Source organism: Acanthaster planci, linkage group LG01 (assembly GCF_054643075.1).
Source record: "Acanthaster planci isolate LZ-2023a linkage group LG01, COTS_SCS, whole genome shotgun sequence".
Taxonomy (NCBI): Eukaryota; Metazoa; Echinodermata; class Asteroidea; order Valvatida; family Acanthasteridae; genus Acanthaster; species Acanthaster planci.
In genome coordinates this window covers 31,503,802-31,523,456 of record NC_141777.1, presented here as the reverse complement: position 1 = coordinate 31,523,456, position 19,655 = coordinate 31,503,802, and the positions used below count along the sequence as shown (strand labels likewise).

General features: G+C 40.6%; 1 protein-coding gene across 11 annotated transcripts in view; it reads right to left on the bottom strand.

Moving 5' to 3' along the window:
* Nucleotides 1–1,696: 1,696 nt before the first annotated feature.
* rpap1 (RNA polymerase II associated protein 1) overlaps nt 1,697–19,655 on the bottom strand; it is an 89,834-nt gene continuing 71,875 nt past the window's right edge. For 8 of the 11 annotated variants that reach the window (XR_015427925.1, XR_015427982.1, XM_087144820.1 and 5 more), the window contains one exon: nt 1,697–2,990. The gene's annotated coding sequence lies outside the window, so the exon portion shown is untranslated. The remainder of the gene's footprint in view (nt 2,991–19,655) is intronic. The other 3 variants (XR_015428179.1, XM_087147743.1, XM_087147402.1) reach the window with 2 other exon arrangements.

Sequence of the window (19,655 nt, the reverse complement as noted above, 5' to 3'; positions counted from 1 at the left end):
GGGCACCCTTCAAGAATGCTGGAGGGGCACCACCCACAATAAAGACACTCAAGTGTGCACCCTTTTGCCAAAACCACACACTGGGCACTCACACATGGTGTTAACTGCACAAATAGAAGTGGTTTATCATACAACACATTTTAATTGAAGGGTCAACACCAGGAAATGGAGCCCTTAGCAACAGAGGTCTGGTGCTGGTATCTTAATGATGCTTGCAGACTTGCATGGCAAATAGCAGAGAGGTGTGAATAGCTAGGGAACAAGACACAAGCTTGTGTGGTGCACCGCTATCACCAAGTTTAGTATTTACTTGCGAGGGTAGCACAGTGCATCGACTCAGACATCGTGGCGCCTGTACAGATTTTACAAATCATCACTGGTGAAAACAAATAACTGAAAATACCAACTGAAGTGATTTTTTAGGGTTTATTAACACTGATAATAAAGTTTGAAATAAGTTTGAGGAAATTGACTTACAAGTGAAATGTCATGCTCAACGGAGCACTACATGAAACCAAATAGTGATAAATAGAACAAAACAGGTTTTTATCTGTCCAAGCGATGACTCGTGCTTCAGTTGAAAATAAACAGAAAAAAATCGTTTACTGCTCGCAAACCATATCAAGGAGTTGATAAGAACAAATACATGTACATATATCCTGTGCTGTGCACTTGACATTGCTTGATTCAATGTACCACTAAATCCAAGATTCTCACAATTTTGCACAGCTTACTAGTGTCTTATGGTATTCCACCTTGAGATGATGGTACTTGAAAAATATTTATTTAATTACCCTTTAAGCACGTCATGACTGTCAAAGGGTGTGAATGGTGGACTATTTCACTCATTGTATTGACAGTAGTTCCAGACATGAATTGAAATCAGTGTAAGAGTCTATCTTTGACATCCTAACCTGATTCTTACTGCTGTGTAGTTTTCAGGGCCCTGACCTGAAATTCTCAGGCCGAGAAAACTGACCTCAATAAGAGAGCACTCACCACACATGACTACTCTCCTGTGACAAGAAATACCCCTATAGAAAGGGGAAAGCGATAAGCAGCTCCCAGGAAAAGAGAGAAGAATATGGAGCATTTAGCGGGTGGAAATGGGCCCGTCGTTGTCGCACATGAGTAGCCGAAAGGTGCTTGGTACTGGGTGAACTCAAAGAGATATGTAGGGCTTTGGATGTGTGTAGTTGGGGTTATGAATAGTAGGGTGAAGGATTTATTTCTTGTTAAACAAGAGAATTGTTTTTTTCTTCCAACCAGGAAGTCCTCTGGGATTACAATGAGTTGGCGCAGGGTATGCAGGTAGGTCCCCTTTCCTTTGAATCTTTGAAAGTATTTCTGCATTTAAACCTCAAAAAAGCCACACACAAAAGAAAACAAAACAACATTGTATGATACTCTAAAAAAACGCGGTTAGGTTAACTTTGGAAGTTGTAGACTTTGTCCTGTTAATAGTAGCAACTTTTGCTTACATGAACTAACTGACTTCAGGTGTGCAACACGTCAGACCTGTGTCCTCTTACCAAACAACAGATGATATAAAGTACCGACAATGCATGAAAGTCATCACCACATTCAGAGTAATTAACCCTAGTCATCAAGCTTAAACATGACCAAATATAAATCTCCACCAAAACAGAAGAAGAACAAAATTCACACATAAAAAATGACACTTTAACAAAGGATATACAATGCTGAAACAATCTTTTATTCGAAACACAACAGTTTCCAACATCACAGCAAAACAGTGACCGATCCAATTACTTCCCATGAAACAAGTGAGATTTGATCAAAAAGATTGCTTAGCATGTCCTCAGTTCACATCCTGGATAGTTCATATAATATGGCTACTGTCAATCCAATGTAATTCCTTGGAAAGCCAGTAATTAAAGCTCCCTTTCATTTTTTTTTGACAGAGATGTGAATATATCTTAAATTCCCTACACCCCATATCACCTCTTACACATAAACCCTGACTACTGCCAACAACATGTCCATGCAGTGACTGACATCTGGGGGATGCCACAGTCTTCCTCCTGCCATCTGAGAAACAAGATCAGATTGATGAAGGACACCAGGAGGAGTCGCTCCAGTCCAGTTATTTGACCTTCCAGATGCAATAACTCTTGCCACCAGAAAAACATCAGTTGTCATACCCAGAGATGTTTATGATTGGTTAGGTGTACTCTTTTTTGTAAAAGACAAATGCGTAATATGAACTGTATACTTGATTGGACAGTGATCAAAACTGGAGAAATTTGGTGGTGGTTTAGTTGGTGCCACAAAACATATTTAATGATAAATCATCACTTGATAAAGAGCACAAGAATGGAATTCAATTTGATCTCTCCTGATTTCAAATACAAAAATGATATATTTCAGTTTTGAGTTCAGGAAAAAGTGATGATTCAATTTCATGGTTGCTGATACACGTACATGTACTTGCTATTAAACCTGACATTTTCTACACCTGCAGACATCCAAAAGTTGGGTAATCACACAAATGATGCAGTGTAGCATCTCGAATAATGGTGTAATTGAAGGGGTTGATGACATCTGATGGGCATCTCCAAGTCAACCCCATCTTTGACTGGGAGTGCACTGACCATTCCTGGATAGACCTGCTACTCTGGGTTCTACTATAGTCTCCTTGAGACTTGGGGGTCCTGTCCTCATGCTGTGAAAGCCTCTCTACTTAACATCAAACTTGCTCAATGTCCTGCATAAAGCTTTAGGAAACTTGGTTTCAGGGAGAACCTTGCCAGCTCAGCATCCGGTCCAACACCTTAGTGTCCAGCCGCAGACTACCTGGGGAGCACCTCATCTCCTGGTCCTCCCAAAGTCTGTGAACTACTCCCGCCGGTGACCTTCCTGGGGGTGAGTTCCAACCTTCACTGGTGTGGCCGGCCCCCTCCCTGCCGTGAGACAACAGCCAGTGGTCATCTTGGAGTCAATTTTTCATTGAAAATACCGAAACCTGCCTAAGAGTACACAAAATAAAAACATCATTAAGATCCACTTGCAAGGGTACCTTAGTGCCATCACCCTTTAGCTCAAATCATCTTAGTTTCAACATGTCCACCCAAGTGCAACTGTTAGCAATTTGTCAGGAATTTTTTTAAACTAAGTGCACGGCATTTTTCCAAAGAGCACACAAAGGCCAGTTCTCTGGCCGTACTGCTGTCCATGCTCTCAGCCCGCCTTTTGCAAAAGCAAACTGGAGGGCACTATACTATAACAATTACAACGTGGCAGGCGATATTAAGCATCAAAACACACACGCCTAGACTGGCGATAATTGGGCTTGCAGAGTTTGCACCCGTGCGGCCTACCCCAAAGCAAAGCACGTTCTGACATCCTATAACAAACCATGGCACCACTCCCCATGGACTAACGATGACATTAGATCCGATATCAGGAAATTTCTCCTTTAACAAAAATTCACCCCCTCGTATTAATCCCCTCAGGACAAATGATTTCCAGGTGTATGTTTATATATTTGATTTCCTTTTTGTACGCATTGTGTCAACTGAAAAAAAAGAGGATAGGAGAAACGGTAGGGGCAAAAGGCAGGATGGTATTACTTCATGAAGTCATTTCGGATTTAGACACGGAATTACAATTGGCCGAGTGTCCAGATTCAACTCTTTAATTACCCACAATGTAAAGGTTCAAAAGCATTCTGAACTCCAAATCAAAATAATATATGGTATGGTACACGCAGTTGAGCCTGTTGTTCGCAATCGAGTCACTAAAATTGGTCCTAAACTTCTGTCCATCTTTTGTTGCTTTATAGCCTTTATTTGCTGCAATTGTCCAGCTCAGGGACACAAGTGTTACATGCTCAATGGCTGGATTTGCCCAGGTTGAACACTTTGTACCTGTTCCTGTCACTACAAAAAAGCTTATATCCAAAGCAGGAATCAATCCTGCCCTCATCTTGATACAGGTCATGGGTGGCATGGTTCTTGTGTGTCTACCTAGTACCTGCCCTGGTTTTCCATCAGAGCAACATTTTTGTGTGTCACGGTTTAGTGCATGTGCATGCTCTGACCCTGTGTATGAATGTCTCTCCCAGATCCAATCCTGAATTAGGCAGTTTGGTATGCCAGACAGTTGTTGCCGTTTGTCATAACAAACGGCCAATGCCTGGGTGTCTCTATATACAGCTCGTCAGATGTCAGCTTCGATTACTACAGGATACCCAGTGCACAAGTTAGGAGTATGGTAGGTTTGATATTTTCCATTTGACATTTGGAAAGTGATGTGCTTATTACGTGAACTGGTTCAAAAATAGATATGTTGTAGGCTGTTGATTGCACTGCAAGGGGGTAGTGGTTGGGGTAATAGGGACAGAGGAGGAGGTAAGGGATGATGATGTCATCAATCTGATGACATCATCATTGTGCGATTCCCTGGCAAGTTCCATCACTGACGTAGCATCACTGAGAAATTAATTTCCTTCCAGATAAAAGTACACGAAGCAAATTAGGTGACACTCACAAATCTTTTATCAGTGTTCAATGGGGATTAATTAATTTTCACCCAGAGCCTGACCAAAGGATATTGGGCCAAACAGGCTTTGCTGTTTGTAATTTGTGAGAGATTTCATCTGATCTGCATATTAATTTGATATTTGTACCAAGTGTCAAGGTCTGATGATACATAAATCGAGTGAGAAAATAGGAAACTGTAACACCTGCTTTTCTGAAAAAGTAAGAATATGTGAACAGTGGCCTTATGCCCCTTTCCTAGGAAGTCAGCAATATAAAATTAACCTAATGAGAAAGTTTCCGTATTTTCTGAAACTTTTCATGGTTGGGACGAACACGGTTTAAAAGTCTTACACCAATAAACCACAATAAATCAGGAGTTCTTAGCTAGTGGGGGTTTTGTATCAGTTCTTAAATCCCCATCCCTAAGGCTTCACTGGCTAATTGAAAAAAAAAACCAGGTCAGTTTTGGTGGCGATGCTCAGTTGTTAAGTTATTCTTTTCAACTGGAAATAAAAGCTACCAGCACATTTAAAAAAGGTCAAAGCACATGTGCTGTAACCAAAGACAGGGCGGCCAATTTGTAGAAAAACTTCTCTGCAGCCCACAATCATGCCCTCCTGTGGTTAGCTCAAACAGCAGAAGATATGGCATGCTGTGACATGGTCTACTTTATATACCCTTGTGGTTGGATAAATAGCTCAGGACAGTTCAGACAGGCCAATGCAGCAATGACTGGGAGAAAAAAAGGAGTTCATTGCTGGAAAGACATGGATATATTCTAATCAATATTCAGGTATATTTAACCTATTATGTCAACCAGCTGCTGAGGGATGCATGAAAACTGGAACCTCCCCATTCAACTAAATTATACAGTATAGCCTTTCTTCCACTATATGTACATGTTTCCATCATAATAAGAAGACTGATTACTACCTCATAATTTCAAGGCTTCAAAGCCTTGACATTTTGTGATTGATACTGCCCTGCTGCTTTTTATTTTTATCTTGAAGTAAAGGGTTGCGAGCAGACACTCACTTTTTGGGGGGGAGGGAGATCAAGGTTCTACCACACTATTGGTCTAACTCAATCCATCTTCCATCCCAAACAGGCAAGGACTGAACGTTTTCCCACACCCCCAATCCCTTAGAAAGATCTCAACAGATCAATTTTTCAGTTGAAAAATTGTCCTCTGGAACTTTGCCTTTAAGTTTGAAACAGGTTATTATTTATGGACAATGCAATTCAGATGCGGCGTCACAATGTGTGCATTCTGACACCCTCTCACAAATGAAAATCTCAATTTCAAAAGCGGAGCACCGGCATCTTTCTCCATTTCTTTGATCTTCCTCAACCTCTCCTTCACATCAAACCAGCTGTCCCAAATGACGTTTATTACAGTTCTGGGAAAATACTGTCACCATCTGTCGGGAAGAGTGCCAGGGTGTGAGGTCATTCCAACACTGTCCAGTCAAACAGCTTAGACTGTTTCAGTCCAGAGCAAATTCTCTGCCAGCCAACACACATTTTGACTTTCTGGCATTGATAGGGGAGGTGAACAGGAAAGGAAAAAAAGCAACAACGCTTGATGGTTGGTTTCCACTGAAGGGAGGCTATTGGGAGTTAATTGTGGGGTACTGAATGAGCTCCCTGGTTCCCAAATGGGCGCCCATTGTCTGTATTGAGGGGAGACCCTCCTCTCGACTCAAAGGAAAAATAACCTGGCTCATTACAGTGAGACTTGTGCCCATTTGAGGCATTTTGAGTTGTAATTAAGCTGTGACGAGTGCTGTATATGTCGATGTGAGATAGGAATACAATACTTGCCAAGGACTAATGTGTGGTCTTCAGTGTGAAGGCATTCATCAACTCTGGGAAGACTGCTGTACAAAATGGAAAGATCTGAATTCTCCTCAGTGATTCTATTACAGACTGGCAATTGGCACAGCCTAGTGGTTCAAAAGTTTGCAAAAATCCCTGTGGCAGACAGAAAAGGCAACAAAATGCATAGATTGTCTCGACTTTGCAATGCTCCCTTTCTCTGCTAGTCTCGTCTCAATTCAATATCTCAAACAATGAGCCCTTGGAATATAAAAACTGAATTGGATTTACAGTGTTACATTGATGCCCAATAGAACAGATGGAGATTTTACCCATATGCTTATCCCCAAAATACCTATATACGTGTATAGTCATTGATGTACAGAAATGTCTAAATTGCTCAACTCTGTGTGTTACAACTGTACGTGTGTAAAAATCTACTGAAACATCATTACCCAACCCCAAAGATACCAAAATTTAAAATCAAGGTCCTCTATCTGCACTTTTGGTGGTCTACATGTACAGAACGGCTACAGTCTATGATCAAACCATAAAACCAGCGAAATGCACTGGGTTCACATTTAATGCCAGCAGGCAGCCTGTATCGTTATGGCTCCCAGTGAGGAAGTTGAGACTTGTTGATATCAAATGAACTCTGGACAACCACAATATAAACAAACGGTTTCCGAGGTCACAGTCAGGGTCAGTGTTATTTGACAGTTTGGGGATGGGGTAGAACCATCACTGAAATCGCAAGATGATGTTGAAGACGGAAAAATTGTGACCCTTTTTCCCCCCTTCCACTAAGAAAAACATGATATGAGTACCTGAGTGCTGAGTGTGCCGCATTTGGAGACTGTGGGCAGAAGGTGTTCATGACTGCACAAAATAGACTGGCTGATTGCAATACATCTATGTGTCAGCCAGTTCAAAATCTCCCTTCATTGTTCGACCTTTTCTTCACCACTCGTTTTCTCAATACAAAAATACCGGTACACAGACGATAATAATGCACTATGGTGTAAATATATGGGGTACAAACTTGAAAAAAGAGTTGCTTAACTTGTGCCAAATAAGTGCAGCTTCATTTCTCCCACTAAATATGATGGAATATGTTCCCAGGACTCAGATAAAATGAAAGAGGTCTTGTACTTTATCAGCTGGGCCATTCATCAGAGATTTGCCCTGGCCACATGTAAGTGCAAGACTACAAAAGCTCTTTTTAAAATTCTCTCTCCCACTTCGTACTCTGTGATATAATAGAGGTTCAGTTTTATTCTTCGTGTGTGTCTGACAGTTGAAAAAAGAACCTGAACAGAGAATGAATTGATGAAAGACGGGGCAACATTGAAATCAATATGTCTGTGGCTTGGCTAGAGATAATAATGGGTTCAGCCTGGAGCCCAAGGTCCAACTTCTTGCAACAAGCTTTAGATCTGGTACCTGTACTACTAGCTGTAAGTCAATAACATCCTGAATATTTAAAGAGCTGGATGTGTTAACAATCCTGGCCAAAGGGCTGCAGTTGTTGACAGTTTGGTAACTGCAACTAAAGAAATGGGCAGAGGATTCCAATTGGGAAGTTAGTTTCTTTGAAAGATCTGAAGACAGTCTACCTCCAAACAGAACTTCTCTGAGCTGCATATATTATATTGTCTTAGTTTCTATATGTGTTTCACAATTTCATTTCACTGAAATATGCTGAATCGTATGCTGTGAAAGTGTGCTTTACTCATGACTGATATGATGTTTGGTTATATAAATATTGGTTATTCTAAATTAAAGAAGAAAAGACAGATTGCTGATTACATGATGTGGGCTTCTCATCTCCTAGAATTTCAAAGTCACAATTACAAACACAATTGTTCACAGTGGCCTCTTCACAGACAGCTATGCCAGCAACGAATTTCAATTTATACTACCTATTACTTAAACATGAAATCTACTTTGCCAGTCAAATCAACAGTGCCTTGATATGATATACATCTGCATGGCAAATAAAAAACCCAGCCAACCACACAAACCGTCTCAAGGGAACTGGACAGCATAAGCCTTCAAGGAAAGTGAAACTAGAATTCTGGAATTCATTTACTGTGCAGCTACTTGGAATGGGAAACCAACAATATGACAGCATGTATTCTTCTGTCATCTTCTTTCGGCATCAATGTTTTCCAAGAACAGTGAAAAACTGCAATTTTCAAATACTGCTCTCAACAAAATATCTCAAACAGGGTCTGTGAGTATTAGTATTACCGTCTGTCTGATTTTTATCTACCAAATTCTGCTCGACACAGAGATAAAAATGAGTCCTGTTGTCCCTTTGACAGAGGACAGACTCATAAAGATAACAGATATAGAGATTGTTTCTACGGTTGCATCCAAACAATATCCTCTAGTGCCAAACAAAAGCTAGTATTACATCATTTAGAATTTCAAAACCAGCTCAACACAATGGCTGAAAGAATGAAAAGGCCATAAAAACCTTCAGTAAATGACTTCAATTTCATTTGACCAAGATGATTTGTTTTTATACTTGAGTCTTGACAAAAAACTGCGGCATGTACATGTACCATGAGTACAATGTTAGAACAAAAGATGAAACAGACAAAATGCGACACTGCAAATAACTATTACAATAACCACCTCTGCAAGTTATCCGCATTATTGCTGACACCCAAAGATGCTATTAGAGTACCGAAGTGTGACGTCACTGTGAACCAGAAAGTGCAGTGCAAACGAATGGAGTACGTGCGCGTGTTGTTCACGGGCTAGTTCTTGTGCTAATGCCTTTTACACACTAATTGTGCGCGTGACGTATTCACTTCGGTACTTTATAGGTAATCTCACTTTTAAGAAACCAAACTTTTCCATTTTATAATGGGAGTTTTGCCCTTTACTGACTTTCACATCTAGTAAAGTTTATCTTCAACTACAGTTCTGATTCCTTGAACTATATGCCATGTCCTGACAAAACTGCAGTAGCCCCTCTATTTGCCTTTAATTAAGTTCCTGTGGGGGACACACCCTGGCTACATGAGTAAATATTAATTGGTTCTTCATAATGAAACGGCGGAAACTGCCAACAAAAAGCCAACCTGAGCCTTAATCCCCTGTTGGGTCACTGAGCACAATGGAGCACGGGAAAATGGGAGAAAAAAAGGCATCCTTAAACAAATTCCTAACACCTAGGGCCAAGAAAAACATTAGGGGGGAAAGTCTTGCTGCCTGGAGGGATGGAAGCGTCTGCGGTATGGGAGCCACATCAGCACGGGTGATTGCACTGACTGGTTAAGGAAACAAAGATTCTGGCATTTTGCTAGATTCTGCGCGAGGTCACCTCATCACTGAAAATTAATATATAATTCATAAATACCCCAGACAGTCTCCCTATTCAACAACATGCAACTTGACCGTGTATTAATATTTGATAATGCTTACTGAGAAGTGATAATGCCTGCTGTGTAAATCATGCGCTGGCACCTGGATATGAGACAGTTTATTCAATTCTGATTGGTCAAGAGTCGTGTGCATGTGACTCGCCATGCTTGTGCCAAGAGCATTTCAGAAGATTCTATTGGACAACTTGCACATGGAATATACCATAAAATGGATGGAGGTGTTCAGGAAAATGAAAGTAAAATTCCAGAACCAAATTGTTGGAAATCCATCATATGTTGACTTCTTTTGACTCTCTGACTAAAAAAGTTACTTATGAATGGGAACAAATATGTGCTTGGCTGTCTTAAACTAACATTTGAGACCGGCTCAGAAGACTGAACACTGTGGCTTGGGCATTAGTCGTTTCCATTTTTCTGATCCGGCATGCACATTTAAGACTAGCCAAGCATATATTTATTCCCTTATTTAATGCTCTCAAATAGTATTTCATATAATTTTCAATAAAAGCACCCAATATTTAACGTTTAATAACTGGATCCTCATTACAAAAAATATGATGATTTTAGCAAAGACAACTTTGACAATATTAACTTGACTGAAATATAAAAAAGGTTGCTTCAAACAATTGTTTGAAACAACTGACTAACTTTATCATGAGAACCAGGCCAGGAGTTCGAATGGCAGACTGGAATAAAATTTGAAATGTCAGTCCGACCATAAAACTTGCAGATTACTGGCTGTCCAGATGACCCACCCACATATTTGTTCAGAAGATCAACAGAATGAGTCTGGGAACACTATCGTTGTGGGGTCTGATAATCCAAGACTGTCAAATATGGAATACTTCAATTGTTAGGCTGAGAGCTAATAAGAGATCAAAGCCGACAACAGTTTATCGTGTCAATAAGTGATCACAGCCAGGCAACCAAAATGCCACAAGGTGACACAATCACCATAAAGGCTAATGAAATAACAATGCCAAATATTTCGGGGTTGTAAAGAATTTTTGTAGCGGCACACTGAGAGAAGGCTCTATTGATAATCTTCTCACTGTATGACGTGATCCAGGGTCTTTACTTGAAGTTATGGCGGCTATATATAAATCCCAATTTCTAATAATAAATTCCTGTCCACAATAAGCACCCTAATGCCACACTAGCATTCCCAGCATCTGCGCTATACAGCAATGCTGAAAGTGTTACTGTGTAGGATAATAATGGAACTGTCTGAATGCGGCTCATGTAATTGGAACTTGCCTGGGACTACACTGAACACACAATGGATGGGTTTGAATCATTCCTGCAGGGGGAAACTCTCATTTTCCCAACACAGCAATTTGTTTTCATTTTTCCCGACATAGAGAGGGATTTAGTTCATTTGATCCTGTTGCAAAGCCACTTGGAAAAAGACATGAAACGCATGCACTTACACGTACATAAACTCATGTACAAATTAATTTTGAGTCAAAACCTTGCTGGAGACTTAAATTCCTTAAATCTGAGAACATTCCTGAGTCTTTTCCATGTCCAAAAACCTCAATACTTCCCCAAATCAGAGAAAACCCTTTTTCCAGTCAAAACTAGCTGAACACCGAATGCCACAATGTGCAGGCTGTAGACAATGACTAGACTAGGAATCCTTCAAGAAAGTATGTATAACTTTTTCTTTTTCAGAAAGAAAAGTACTGGCAGTCCAGCAATACAAATTAGGAATTGAAGCCAATTATGGACGTTTCAATACAAGGTTGGGAATCCATATTTCCAGACTATGAAAAACATCTCTAGAGGCCTCACACGCCAAATTTCCAGAAGTGTTGACCACACTTTTCGGTAGGGTTTCTCTTTTACCAACACCCTTTCTGGCGAAGAAGAGTAAATTGAATTCCCAAATCTATTATCCATATGGACTTTTCTGTCCAAACTCAATAAACGGAACCCACACAAAATGCAGCCGGCGCCCAATCAAATGACCTACAAATATGCAAGCGCACGCTCTGTACAGAAAGGCTAGGGGCTGTATTCACAGGAGTGAAGATGAGAGGTGAATGAATAAGTTCGGCCTCCACGGCCTCAAAATATTGACCTCGTAAAGTCTTAGTTCAAACTTGAAATGTCTTTGGACTCAAAACCTTTTGGTAATTTCTCCAACAATAGGTCTTTTTCCTATCAGTTTCATGCAGGAATGCACACAGGCAGTTCCACTTGGACACAGTTAGGACTTTGTGGAGATTAGGAAGCACGCTCAAGCCCTGGCCAGTGGCCGGACACAGTGGGTCAAAGTAAAGGGTGGCCACTCAGAATAACCGCGTATTTAAGTATTCAGCTGTCAATCGGAGGTGGAATTGCGGTACATCAAAGGCAGGAGGAAAGCAAAGGTTCCAACCCAACAAACCAAAAGTACCCTCCTCTTCCTGCCGTCCCTTTGTGGAAGATTGCAGCGCATGACCGCCTGTTTGGGGAACTTTTCAGAGTTGATTTGGGGGCATTTTTCTAGGCAGAGTTTCTTGATGAGGTGAAAAGGCCAAGGGGTCAGTGGGGTTGTTGAGCTGTTTGTTGTTGGGGGTTTAGCAGGTGGGTTCTACTTCTAACAAAGTGAGCCTGAACTGGGGTTTATCATTCATTTCTTTCCGGATCAATTTCGACCAAATCCTTCCCACTGGCCCGTCAGGAGCAGGAGCCATTATGGGTGAAATCACATGCAAAAGCCAAGCTCGGCATTTTTCCTACGTACGGTCTCAGATGAGCTTTGATTGTTCACTGAAAAAAATTACTAGAACTAAACCTCAGTCACAAATCAGCCAGAATTAAAGTTTACTTGGTAAAGAATAATTTTGATTGTATCAGTTTTTTCTTATGGAACTACATGTAGCAGTCAACAGATTTCATGGAAAAGTTGTTCTGGCTGGATGACACAAAAGTTGAAAAGCAGAGTTCAAGGTCCTCTGAAGGCCAACCAATTGAGTCTAGTTGAAAGGATTAAATTAAATCCGGTTCTGCCCTATCCTCACAGAGTCCATTATGAGTCTAATGTGACCTTTGGAATTTTTCCCTCCAGTCTATAGACAATGAAAGGGATTTCTGTGAGCAAACGGAGAAAATAAAAGTAAAATTAAAAAAGAAAATCACTCGTTACTTAGTCTAAGTTCAAAACAGGTCAATATCAGTCTGGGGAAGTAGTGCACACCTTCAAGTTTTTTTAAAAGGAACTTCTAAAGAACTCTAAAGTTTCAACAACTCTAATGAAAATTTCAGAACTGGTCCAAGTGATACGAACATAGCACAGAGAGTCCCCTTCCCAGATAAGAATCCAAGCTTCCAGGTTAATGACAAATAAAAGGTTTGAATGGTTCTGTGTACTTGTGGTTTTGGTGGTTTCTGCCAGCAGGTTTGTTCTGTTGGTTGAATATCAGAAGTACTCATTCCTTCATTTACCTAACCTATATTTAAGTTCTATATGCTTGGGCAAACAGACTATATGGAAACATATTACAAGCCCTTTTTAGAATTAATGTGGAGATACTATGAGATAAGAACTGATAGAGACAGGAATTTTTAAGAAGTCCAGCAACTGTGGGTGGAAAAAAATATTGTTGAACCAGGATCCAAGAGCTTATGGTCTGGGTGTAGGACAAGATAAAGTTAGCCTTGTGCTAGTACAAGATTAATGGTTTCGTTAATACCCCTTTTGTTAAGACTGTGGAATAATATTATCGAGGGGGGGGCAGTCATTTTGACAGAACAGATGAAAATCAGGGGGATGGGCGGTGTGGGAAAAGATCAAAAATGTACAAGAGTACATGTTTAAAAAGAAAGAATGAGAAAAAACTCAGACTTGGAACAAACAACCGTCGCTTTCCAAAGGCAGTGCAGAGACAAATAAACAGACAAAGGGGTCTGGGTCAAAGACAATTTGTCTCCTAGTTGACACCGAGTTACAAACAGAGCTGCACTTCTGCAAGACCCTGGTCATTGTGCAAGAATAAGTCCTGTGTGAAGTCTGCTACTCGGTGAGAAAAAGGTTGCAGCAATTCATCTGGCTAGTGTGCAGCTCTTGTTCTGGTAGTCACTGATCAGATGATGATGAAATGCATTTCACCCACCCAGGCAACGCATGGGTATGTCAAAAGTTCAAAAATTCCAAGCTAAACAAGACTTACAAGTTACATGGCATGTAAACGATCATCAAAGGAAAGTTTGCATGCTGATTCACCAGAATCAAAAATCTCGACTCAAATTTTCTGTGACATTGCCTTTGGCTTTACACTCTGGTCGACTGGACTTTGATGAAGTCATGCAGATGAACAAGGGATTAAAAATATCAATGCATCTATGATACAGTAGATAAATTCTTACAAATCTCAAACACCCTTCCAAGAATTAGAACTCCTACTATCCAAACTTCTGTCAAGGCGCCCTGTTAAACACAATTCCACTCAGTGATAAATCACACAGAAACAGGTAAGTTGCTTTTGTAACCCTGACCCAAATCAAATCTTCAACTGATGCATTCAAACCATTCTGTTATCTGTGTGAAATCAAGATAGCAAAGCACAGTGACGTGGATGCTGCGTGCCGGTTATGGTTATGCCGTTGGTGTCCATCTTCCCTGTGGCACCAGCTATAATTGCTTGTAACACCCACTTGAACCATGCTCTCTAACACTAACGTAGCCGAGAAATTAAAAGGTGCATCAAACGCATTGACTACTCTCCGCTTGAGAAAACTGATGATTACCCGAGCTCAAAGGTTGGAATTTTAATGAGTTATATTTACTTTTTATAAGGATCCTTTGACGGAAGGTGCGATATATACATGTCCATTGTAATAACACTTGAAGTTGTTCCGATGACTATTAATGGAATAGACCAGTCCAAACTGGAATTTCATCTGACATTGCACAGGACTGGTGGACAATTGTAAAGTAATTTACATTCACAGCATAAGGGAACTGTGAATTAATATTTAAAAACACTAAAAAGTCTAATACAGAAGCAGCCAATGGACAAATCATGGCATGATAGGCAGTTGAGCAGATCAAGAACCATTTTTTAGGGGGGAGGGACCAAATTAGATGATTTCCTCTCAAGATCATTACTATCATCCTAAGGTGTAAGGTTTAATAAGAGGGATTTTACAAACCCTATAGGAGAGGAAATAAAAGAGTATTGACAAGTCACCTGATTCTTGTTCTTAAAAAAGAAAAAAAAAATGCTTCGGGGGGGGAAGGGGAGGGGTGCCCGATTTGTCCCCCTCCCCCTTTTTTGGTAAAATCCAAATAGGCCTATTGAAGAGTCAACTTTGCAACCAGCTCTGGACTATTAATATTGCATATGTTTTATTAAAATACACAAGGCAATGGGTGCACACCAACCACTCCAAGTATTTGTGGTTTCTGAATGGAGATCTGAACGGAGATAGGATTTGAGTCCCATGTGTGGTTTATGGGTCATTCATATCAAATACACAGAGGGACGGGGCCACAACTGGTCAAAGTCACATCTATTCACCTTTTGTTTAAACACAAGAGGGACTATCTGAACCAGTGTTCCCAACATGTATGGGAATGGTTACTTTTCCTGTGGGAATTTTCAGAGAAATTTCTACAGGATGTGGCTATAGGGTTGATTCCTTGCTCCGACCCCAATGAAGTATTCCAACTACCTTTTGTTGCACTGAAAGGGGAGGTGTGTAAGACACGTCGGGAGTGAGAAGGGTAAAATCTTCAGTAGTTATTTAGCCCACTGTTACTTCATTAAATAATTTAAATAGTTAACTTTTGCTGACAATGAATGGGAAGTCAAATAAGGTGTCATTGTCATCAACGTCTCCAAGGCAGATTCCCATTTTTGGCAGGGCAATGTGTACGTTCAAACCTATGAACTGTCAATCATTCTCTTAATCAATACGGCCTGTCTTCTTGACAAATTACCGTGGAACTCATCCCAGCAAATGTGTAGGAGCATGATCTAGTTTAGATCTGGGCAGAAATGGTTTCCACCCAAAGACGCCCCATGAATATGAACGATGATCCGCTAGGTATACTGCCTGCCCATTGTGTCCAGAATCCATTGGTGGTGTGGAGGGCCTTGTGCTATCATCCTTAATGTCAACATGCTCCACACTATGTCCACCTCGGCTCCCCACAAACATAAATGCCTCCCACCCCACTTTAAAAACCACCCATGGAGCTGTATCAAGCTGTATGGGGCTGCTTCCTTCTTGTCTCTTGAATGCGCTGAGAACAAACAGCATGGTGATGGAAGCAGATCGTGCCCTGATGAAACAACTCTGATCAGTTGACAGCGGACGATTACCCCTATTGGGTTAATCCGCCAGCCAAGGAGAACAGAAGATGGTACAAAGCAAAGGCCCCACAGGGACCTGTGAAGGAGTGGATGGACCATAGCCAGGAATTAGAAAGGAAAAAAGAAAGAGAACTCGGGAGTGATCTCCTGGTCTCTGAATGGACCCTAAGAAGGATGACAAACCGTGCACAACAATGAAAAGGCCTCAGCCCAGATGGAGGGTGAGAGGCTGGGGGGAATAGAGACAGTCATAAAGAGAGGAATGATGTCAAACTCTGCATCCTGATCGGGTCACTAGGGGTCAGGTAATGGGGTCATCATCAAGTTGGGTTTCCTAACTCTCCAATTTTCACTGGATACACAACGTACACACTTAGAACCTACACAGGCTATAATGGTAAAGTATAGATTGGTTGGAGTCCAGACATCAATAGGCAGAGTGTTTCTCAAATTAACCCGAAAATTTTGAGGGCCTGATGTTTGGATTCTACTCATGAAATCATTTTTGAAGGTTCTACTGTATCAAACCATCAGGTCCTAGATTTGTATAGTTCACTGTAATCAGCAAGCAGTTTGAAGCAGGTTCATTTTTGCTTTCCACTATAGTGAATTTCAAACACAGATAGCATGTTTTCTTTGATAAGTACACACATTTTTGAAAAAGTGTCAGAACAATCACAGCCAGCTACTGACCGTGAACTGAAATTCAAATGATTAGCCTACATTACAAATAACATGAATTTTTTATCCCAAAGGTTACACTATTCACTCTGTTCCAATGGTCCAAGAAAATTCCCCAAGCTAGAAAGAAGTAAGTCACCCTTGTTGGATCACAAATAAAATTACATGTGAAATGCATTCATGCTGACATGGCAAACCATGAGAGATTTCCCAAGAGTCCTACACTGACACACAGTTCCAAATCTAGCCTTAAGGTTCCAGACCCAGAGACACAGTTTCAATTAGTTTTATGGTGAGCCCTAACAAATAGGTTGACATACTTGCCATTTCTGGACTGGCCTCTCTGAAAAAAGTAATGGATTTCACAGGTTGTCAGGAAAGTACAGATGGGCCCAGCCTTCAGGGGACATGAAATTTGGAATAGGTTGCACAAGTAAAAAAAGAGCAGATACATATATACGAATGATCAACTGATACTTGACAACAAAATTTTGAACACACTTGTAAAGGACCATCACTAAATTCATTAGTGATTCATCAATACAATGCTATATAATTCCTACACCATGACAACAAGGTATAGCACAAGAATAATTACAGTACTGTACTAACCCTAGCCTCAAGCCACGAAGCATTTCACAAGATCAAAGACTTCTGTTCAGTTCTGTCCTTGGATTGATTTCTGCTCATTTCACAAAAGTGTTTTTCCACAGGAGATTAAACTTTGCTCATGGGTGGGCATGAATTCTTAACAAGATCTAGGGTCCCAAATCCGAAAGGCAATGACATCTCCTATATAACAGCAGAAGCCAGCGGTTCATCTCAAAGCTGGTACAATAAAGCTTTGGATTATCAAATCAGCAGTGAGGACTCTGCATATCAGGCAGACTTAGTACCTTGAGAACTGGATGCCAGCTAGGAGTATATTGCATTTGTGTCTCTGATGAGGACATTTTATTGCGATTGTTTCTTTCCAACCCAAATTCAATACTCAGACAGGTCACGCTAACTGTACAAACTGGTTGGTTAGAAAAAATATGAAAAGATGGGCAATATGGCGCATTCAACGGTATGGCTTCTTGCCATGGCAATTTCTGTGAAATATGTAAAATTGATACAAAAATAGATCCAGAGGGTCCTCAAATGCCCAAGATGTTGACATGGCACACCCACCTAAGAATGCCTCTTCAACCACAAGCGGAAGAGATAAAAGCCCAGATACCCACAATAAAGGGAAAGAAATCTCAAGAACTAACACTTAATACAGTGAGCAGAGCAACACCCATCTTTGCCAGCAATGCAAAACTTTAATCCTTACTCAAATGTCAACTGATAACAACTGGTGAAAATTTCATATAATAGCTTAAGTCCTTGGGCAAACTTGAACAGCAAACTTGACAGTCTTTGGCAGAAGCCTTTGATGTCAATCTGAGATAATGGTTTCTATCTTTTATTAGGACTTACACTGCAACATTTAGGGGGAAACTTTGCTAATAGACATATCTGAACAGTGCTTGATCCATAGTTTGAGTGGGTGCGGTTTTTTAAGGTGTGGTGGTGGGTCAACAATGTGTCAAAGAAAATATACTGAAGTGTTATAGATTCCTTGGACAATGTATGTATGCATCACTACGTGTATGAACACCTAGGGCGGCAGTCCACTCATTCAAGAGACTATTTCAGCCCAGCTCATTAGCAGAAAAGTTCTCCACGGTTTCTTTTGAAACAGGAGATTGTTTGCCCTCCAAAATGGAGTGATTGTGTACATCTTTGCTGGGATCAACTCCCTGGCTCTTTGGGGTTCCATCTCAGTGCATAATGGATAAAAAAATATGATAGAAAATGGTCTCAAGTGCCCACAAACGTAGAGGGACGCCATTTTTTTTGGGGGGGGGTTTGTTTTATGTGAATATTTAAACATGTAATTTGTTGAACCCACCAAAAATTGAAAGAATTTAAAGATTAAGAACAAAACGACAATTTAACGTTTGTTTCAGAATCCCCAGGGATGTTGGCATGCATGTTATTGAGCCCTGAACAATGCTGATTTTACACTGTCTTCAATGGGGCTTGAATTGGTGGACTGCAACACCATGAGGATCTATTCCTGACTAGGAATGGTTGGGGTGTGTTGGCACTCAGAAATTAAATATTTTCTTCCCTATGCTGAAACAATATTCTGTTGACTACTTCGTAATGAAATCTAACAATTACCATTAATAGGAAGTTAATGTAGGGTTTCAGTGGACCTTATTGTTTGTAATGCAAAATGCAAATTTTTCTTAGGTCTTGGAACAGAACTCTTTTGTGGAGGTGAGGGGGGGCAGAGAATGATAATATTGGTTTAAAAGTTGTGAGATATAATTTCAAGCTTTTCGCTTTGCCAGTCTGCAGTCCAAAGCCAATTACAGCCCTTCTGAACAAAAGCTGAAGATAAAAATAAACATGAATCAAATATCCCGAAAGATCCCCCCCCCAAGTACAGGACATAACAGAAAGTGGTATCAACATTTTATTCAGCCAAGAGACACATTTTCAAAGGTAAGTTACATTTGAAGGGACAGTGTGCTAATTGCATTTAATGCTCCAAATCACTTCTTATTGCACAGATCTGTTGGAAAAAAAACACTTGCTAGTGAAACCTTGAATTTATAGTTTGCTTCCTATGAAAACAGCATCCATCAACACCACTTTTGTTGATGCACACCTCACACCTTGGGCTTGCTTCCCCATGGACTGGGGACATTGTAGTCCCAGCCAATAACCCATTACTGTTACAGTTTAGGCAACAGAACAATCTAAATATTGGCCCTGGGAACAATCCCCCTAGGCAGTATGCTCCCGAGGGGGACAGGCTGAAGTTTGCGTCCCTCAGTCTCCCCTGGGGTCTGCCCCTCTACACACCCAGCCTGGGCAAGGTGTCAAGACTGTTCCACTGCTTGTTTTCT